This window comes from Urocitellus parryii, chromosome Y (assembly GCF_045843805.1).
Source record: "Urocitellus parryii isolate mUroPar1 chromosome Y, mUroPar1.hap1, whole genome shotgun sequence".
NCBI lineage: Eukaryota > Metazoa > Chordata > Mammalia > Rodentia > Sciuridae > Urocitellus > Urocitellus parryii.
The window spans coordinates 24426465-24433727 of NC_135548.1; the positions used below are offsets into that span (position 1 = coordinate 24426465).

General features: G+C 37.3%; 1 pseudogene; it reads right to left on the minus strand.

Annotated features, from left to right (window-relative positions):
* Positions 1-930: 930 nt before the first annotated feature.
* LOC144250983 (histone H1.10-like) lies at positions 931-1549 on the minus strand (annotated as a pseudogene).
* Between the last annotated feature and the right edge of the window lie 5714 nt (positions 1550-7263).

A 7263-nucleotide genomic window follows, 5' to 3' on the forward strand; every position in this document is an offset into this window, starting at 1 on the left:
AAGAATTAATTGGAAAAAAAACCAATAATTTATGATACAATTCTGTGGTTTATAATTAAGGCATTTCTTTAATTTTTAAGTTGCACATCTGAGATGGATGGAATCTTAAAATTGGCATTTTGTAACCACCTGGCAATTTTTCTTCTGAGTTGTACATAGAATAAGAATGTTCTAAGTGCCTTAAAGGTGATGGCATCTCAGAGACAATGAAATACGAAATATATAAAAATATCAGCACATTGGTTAATTTTACCACCAAAAACTATTCAAAGGTGACTTGCAAAAAGAAGTTACAGATTTCTATATCCTTCTTTTTTTTTTTGGAGGGGGGTGAGTACCAGGGATTGAGATCAGGGGCACTCAGCCACAGAGCCACATCCCCAGCCCTATTTTATATTTTATTTAGAGACAGAGACTCACTGAGTTGCTTAGTGCCTCACCATCCCTGAGGCTAGCTTTGAATTTGAGAGACTCTTGTCTCAGCCTCCAGAGCTGCTGATATTACAGGCATGTGCCACCACGTTCCACTTCTAAATCTTTCTGTCTAAACTAGAATTCTTTTTTTTTTTTTTTTTTTTGCAAAGGTCAATAATGTTTTATTGATGCTTGGGGGAGAGGGGAGGGCTGTGCTGCCCTGCATCCTGAGCGATTGTTTGGATCCCAGAGGTGGGGAGAGGGAGGTGGAGAGGCCTGGCAGCTAAGGCCAGTTGGCCAACCAGGGTCCTGCCTATTGGCTCATGGTGGGCGGTAACCAAGGCTACAGCCATTGCTAAGGGCCAGAGCCAATCAGGGCTCACCTTGGCTGTTTCAAAAATCTCCCTGCAGCGCATGGGGGAGGGGAGGCCAGAAAGGCGTGTGGGGGAGGGGAGGTAAAGTCGTGGCCCAGGGGGATGGTCCCCCTCCACATTGTCCCCTGTGGGGGCGGGGCGCTCACTTGCAGCCCTTGGGCACCTTGGGGACACTGGACTTGGCTGCCTTCTTCAACTTCTTGCTCCCCCGCCGCTGCCTTCTTGGTCTTGGTGCTGCTGCTGTTGCTGACCTTGTCCTTGGTGGCAGCGGCCTTCAGGGGTGCATGCTTGTTGGCTGCGGCACCCTTGGTGGGTCAGGGGTTTGCGTGGCGCCATGCTAGTGGCTTCTTGTGTTTGTGCAGAGCAGGCGCGGAAAAGGGGCACACCTTTAGCTGGCTGCCAGCTTTTGGCAATGGAGCTTGAAGGAGCCCGTGGCGCCTGTACCCTTGACCTACAGTAGCAAGTCATTCTGCACCAGCATTCACCAAGTACTTGAGGTAGGTGCGGCTGTTCTTCTGGTGGAACCCCACCACCTTCCTGGCCTCTGCATAGATGGCTGCCAGCGACAAGCCGCTGCTCGCCCAGCCTGCTGACGTCTCCACCACCAGCTGGCTGTACTTGCCCAGCTGGTTCTTCTTGCAGCTGCCCTTACACTTGGGGCAACCACGGCCCTTTGTCTGCCCCCGCACGCATCGCCACCCGCCTCCCATGGCCCCCTCGGCGCCCAGGAGTGGCAGGGCCTCCTCCAGCTCCACCGACATGGTGGCCAGCGGGTTGGTGGAAGGAGGTGCCTGGAAGAGGAAGGTGAGGAGGGGTGCTCAGGGCGCAGGTCCTGGGGCTGGGCGGCAGGGCTCGGGAGAGATGGACGAGTGCCATAGGGGAGCCGGGGTGGGAGTCCAGGGCAGCTCTGGGGCTCAGGGAGGGTTCCAGCTCGGTCCGAATCCCGCCGCTGCTGCAGCACCGCTGCTCCAAAGCTGCTCGCCTTCTGAGCGTGTGCGCTGCACTCTGCTAAACTAGAATTTTTTATTCAGAAGAATCCTATACAGATCTTTCTCTTTGTGTAAAACAAATGGAAGATCAGTGTTCATTAACCTGAGAACAATTTGTTTTTTGAAAAGGATTTGAGGAAAACAAACTTCTTGGTGCTTTTCCATGAAAGCACATGGTGGGCAGTTAATGCATTTGAGGTTTAGTTGTTCAGACAACACAGGCAGAATTTATGAAATATTGATTATTTTTGTTTCTTTGCCCTATTCCTGAAAGTTTGTAGGTCCACTTATAAATTTTTTCAAGTGAGACATCCTTAAGTTGAATTTCAATGATTCATAGTTGTTATTGTTTTTATAAGAATGTATTTGAAAACATTTATTCTCTGTGTACACAGTTTATGTAGGAAACTAGCTCCATGATATATCTTGGCTAGGAAGCCTGTATAATAACTTTTTTCATCTGATACTGCGTACAGGTTTCATGGGAAACTCAACCATATGAAGGTTACATACCTTTTTCCCCCAGGAGGACTTCAGCTTTGCTTATCCAAGTGTGGTCCTACATCCTGGAGCTTGTTTGAAATGCAGACTGGTGGTGTACATGAACCTGTGGGAAGAACCAGAAAAGATATGTGACTCTCAGACTTGAGGGTATTACCAGGATTGCTGGACTAGTACAAAGTTTCTGATTCAGTAGTCTGGGTGGGAGCCTGAGAATTTTAATTTTACAAGTTATCAAATGATGCTGATGCTGCTGGTACTGGGGCCATACTTGAAGAACCTTTATACTTGAGTGTCCTCATTGTACATTTTTCTCCCCTTTCCAAATTTCTTACTCATTCAAATAGCTTTTTAAAAACAGATTATCATATTCTTTAACTTGATTGAAGAGGAAAAAAGCATTTTTTTTTTGCAATGACCACACCAAGATTGCTTTTCAGCATCTAATTTCAGAGCAAAAAATCTCTTTAAACCTTAGTTTTGAGTCTTATCTACGGGTCTCTCTTTCTCTTCTTTCTGTAAGTATTCTTTTTAATGTTTAAAAATTCTTTTAATGTAGATAACATGTTCTTATTATTCAAAAGTTAAAATGACACAGGCATGCTTGGGAAAATGTGATTTCCAACTGCTTTTGCCCCTCCTTCACCCCTCTTTCTTAGATAACCACCTTTAATTTATTTCCCATAGATGTCAATTGTTTCATTTTATAGTAGGAGAAATGCCAGTGTACTCTATTCTTTTTATATAAAATGTAGTATACTATGTAAGTAATTCTATCCTATGGCTTTTTCTTTATATGCTCTTGAGATTTTTTCCTATTGGTATTTATTTAGAAATAATATAATATTTGTTTATAGGAAACACTTTTTTAAAAAAACAGCTGTGTTTAAGCAGTGTCTATTAAGTGCCTTGTTTACTTAGACAGCCCCCGATGGTTCATGTTTGGGTTGTTTCTAGGTTTATCACAGACCATACTATAGTAAAACAGCTTGTATACATATTATTTTATACATGTGCAAGTACATCTGTGAGATACATTCATAGAAGTGGGATCGCTGCACCAGTGGGCAGTGAATTTATAATTTAGTTAAATGCTTCCTTTCTTAGGAGTTGCACCATTTTAAACTCCCACAAGTACAGTTGCTCCTCATTATACATGGAGAATTGGTTTGAAGACCCCTTTGTGGATACTGAAATACAAGGATGCTTAAGGCTTTTATATAAAAAGCATAATATTTGCATATAACCTATGCACTTTCTCCACATACTTTAGATTGCTTAGAAGATGTAATACAATATAAATACCATGTAAATAGTCGTTACACTGTATTGTTTAGGGACTAGTGACAACAAAAAAGTTGGTATGTGTTTAGTATGACAATTTTAAAAAAATATTTTCACCTATGATTGTTGAATCCAGTCTGAATACCACAGATACAAGAGAGCAAATTGCAGTGTATGAGAGAGTTCCTATTTTTCTGGGGCCTTTCCAATGTACTGTGTACAACCCTTGAATTTGTTAACAGTTTGATAGATGAGAATTATCAATATAGAGTAGTTTAATGTGGATTGTTATTATTATTAATAAGGCTGAGCATATTATGCTCAAAAACTAATTGTATTTTTTTTTTCTTGTTAACTCTCTGTTAATGGGTTTTTTCACATTTTTGTTTTGGGTTGTTTTTTTCCCATTATCAATTTCTAGAAATTTGTAAATTGGAGGGATTAGCCCTCTGTGATATCAATTATAGTTTTCCCCAGATTGTCATTTATTTTTATTTACCTTCACATATTTTGATATTCAAAAGTCATACATTTTTTCGTTGAATATTACAGTTTATATTAATCATTGTGGATCTTGATTTTTAAAAAATCTTTCTTTATTTCCATGTGGTGCTGAGGGTCAAACCCAATGCCTCACAAGTGCTAGGCAAGCACTCTATAACTGAGCTATAGCCCCAGCCAAGGTATCTGAAGTTTAAGTCACTGAAAGGCCTCCAAGATTTTTAGAATTTGCCCTATGGTATCACTTTTACATTTATATTTTCAAGTTAGGATTTATTGTGGTGTTCAGAATGATGCATAGGTTCAACTTTATCTTTTTCTGTGTGCCTGTTATTTTCACCTGTTGATTTTAGAGACCTTCTTTGAATCTCTTATGATATTGTTAACTTTTGGATGTACTGGGATGTCTCTGGGGTTTGTATTCTATTAGTCTTTTTCTTCATATACCAGTATCACATTATTGGTTTTTATAAAAGTTTTAATATCTTTTAAAACTAGTTTCCCCTTGTTGCTTTTCATATTCCTGGGAATTCTTGCTTGCTTATTTTCCCATGAGTACTTTTAAACTGTTTTGTCTAGTTCCAGAAAAACAGAAATCTAAAGGAAATAAACATCAGATTAAATGTATACATTTAAAATCTATTTAACTTCTTCAAACTTTTTAATAAAGGTATTATAAAAGAATGTAAGACAGGAAAATAATTAAATATTTTTACTCTGGTGTTTTATAATTTTACATTTAAAAATTCTTTATTATTATTATTATTATTATTATTATTATTATTATTATTTTAGTCTGCTTCCTTAATGTGTAAAAGGGATATTGTTTTAGGAGTGTTTGAGTTCATAGAACCTCTGGATGGTATGGTGGATGCCAATAATGTTGGCTGTTTGAATAATGATGTTTGTCTTTCCCTATCTCTTTGACTCTAATATTTTAATTTCTATTATCTTTTCATTTTAAAGTGTGGTTCTGAGAAGGAGATCCTGTATTACATTTATTTGCAACATTCAATGAATTCTTCCTCTTAAATAGGAAGATGAAAAGATTTGAAGTAATTTTGGTGATATAGAGGCACTTCTTTCTCTTAAAAGTTTGTTGTAATATTTTATTATAATAATTAGAAAAAATTTTACCCATATAAAACAACATAATGGCAAAAGTAAGCCCTCAACTCCTGCACAAAGAAATGGCCAGAATTAACTCACCTTTAGAAACTTATTGATGGATAATGAAAGTATATAAAAGACTTTAAATACACAGCAGTCTCTCTCTCTATGTGAAGCTATGTGGTCATTTTTACTGTGTTCTATATATATATATATATATATATATATATATATATATATATATATATATATTTGTGAGTTGAACTTGATGTGCATAATCATGGGTGATCATTTTACTGACTGCCTAGTTTTGTTTTTTAAATTATTTTTCTTAGTTGTCAATAGATATTTATATATGCAGTGTTGAGAATCAAACCCTGTTCTTCACACATGCCAGGCAAGTGCTCTACCACTGAACTAAAACCTAGCCCTGCCTGCCTAGTTTTCTATTATTTAGAGGCATCATACTTTATCTAGATACTCCTTTCTTAACCATTTAGATTGTTACTTGTTTTATTCACTTGTCTTCTTAGAGGTATAACTGCCAGGTCAAAGATTATATACATTTTAAATATTGATGAATACAGCTAAGCTGTTATATGTAAAAACTGTCCTCCTCAATGTCCATGAGAATCCTAGTTTCAAAACCCTTGCTCACACCAAGTTTTGTTAATTTTTTAAATCTTTGCTAATCCAATAAGAAAAAAAAAGTACATTTTTGAGATAAAATGTTTTTTATTGGTACTGGGGATCGAACCCAGGGCTACTTCACTAGTAAATTAGATTCCCAGCACATTTTATTTTATTTTATTTTGAGACAGGGCCTCACTAAATTGCTGAGGCTATCCTTTAACTTGTGATCCTCCTGCCTCAGTCTCCTGATTTTCTGGGATTATAGGTGTGTTCCACTGTAAACTATTAAGGAAACCTTGTGTTATTCAAAGATTTCTTTCATTCAACATTCTTATTAACATAAAGAATTCCCTTCCTTAAGAACATCCTAGTCATTCTTACATGTCAGATATTCTTAGGCATTTAATGTGATGAAAACATTTAAATATATTGAGTATTTTTTTGGGTCTTTTGCCTTGATTTTAACTCATTGTTAATATTTGAAAACTTGAGGGTTGGGGATGTGGCTCAAGTGGTAGTACACTAGCCTGGACTGTATGAGGCACTGGGTTCAATCCTCAGCACCACATAAAAATAAAATAAAAAGATTGTGTCCACCATGAAAAAAAACCTAAAAAGCAAATATTATAAGCAATATTTGAAAACTTGATCAACCAGCTATAATTGTTTTGAATACAGAATGTTTTCTTCTGCAAAGAGCAGCACTTTTTTGTTTTATTCACCTGAAGGAAAGCCTAAAGTAACTTTCAAAATAAATTTGTTAACAATTTTCACACATGGCTAGCAATGGCTGAATAGCATACAGAATATTATTTCCATAATTGGGTAATAATATAGTTATACTGTTTATGAGTTATGTAAAGTATATGATTGTGCGATCATGTGTAAAACTATGTGTATCTCTTCTTTCCAAAGATTTTATCACTTCCTGATGTAAATATAATTTTTAATTTTATGTTTGCTTTAGATTTTATTTCAATCAAATAAGAGTTACATATAAAGATGGCCTCACATGAAGCAGATTCACAACTTTATCATTGACCTACTGTTTATTCTTTGAACTGTCTTCTATATATAAAGTACATCTAGATTGCCTTTACTGAGAGTGCTTTTCTTTTCACTTCAATTAACATTGTTTACTGAATAACCCAAGGCTGGGACAATATGGTCCAACTGGCGATTTATTTACCAGTTTTCATTAAGCACTGAATACCTACCTACCTGGTAGGCATCCACAGACACCCAAATCATTATTTACTTCTTTGTTTAATTTTTTGGTACTGGGGATTGAATCTAGGGGCACTTTACCACTGAAACACATCCCCAGCCCTTTTGTTTATTTATTTATTTATTTTTAATTTTAGTCAGGATCTTGCTAAATTGCTTAGGGCCTCACTAAGTTCCTAAGACTGGCCTTGAATGTTAGATTCTCCTGCCTCAGCCTCAACTTCCCAATG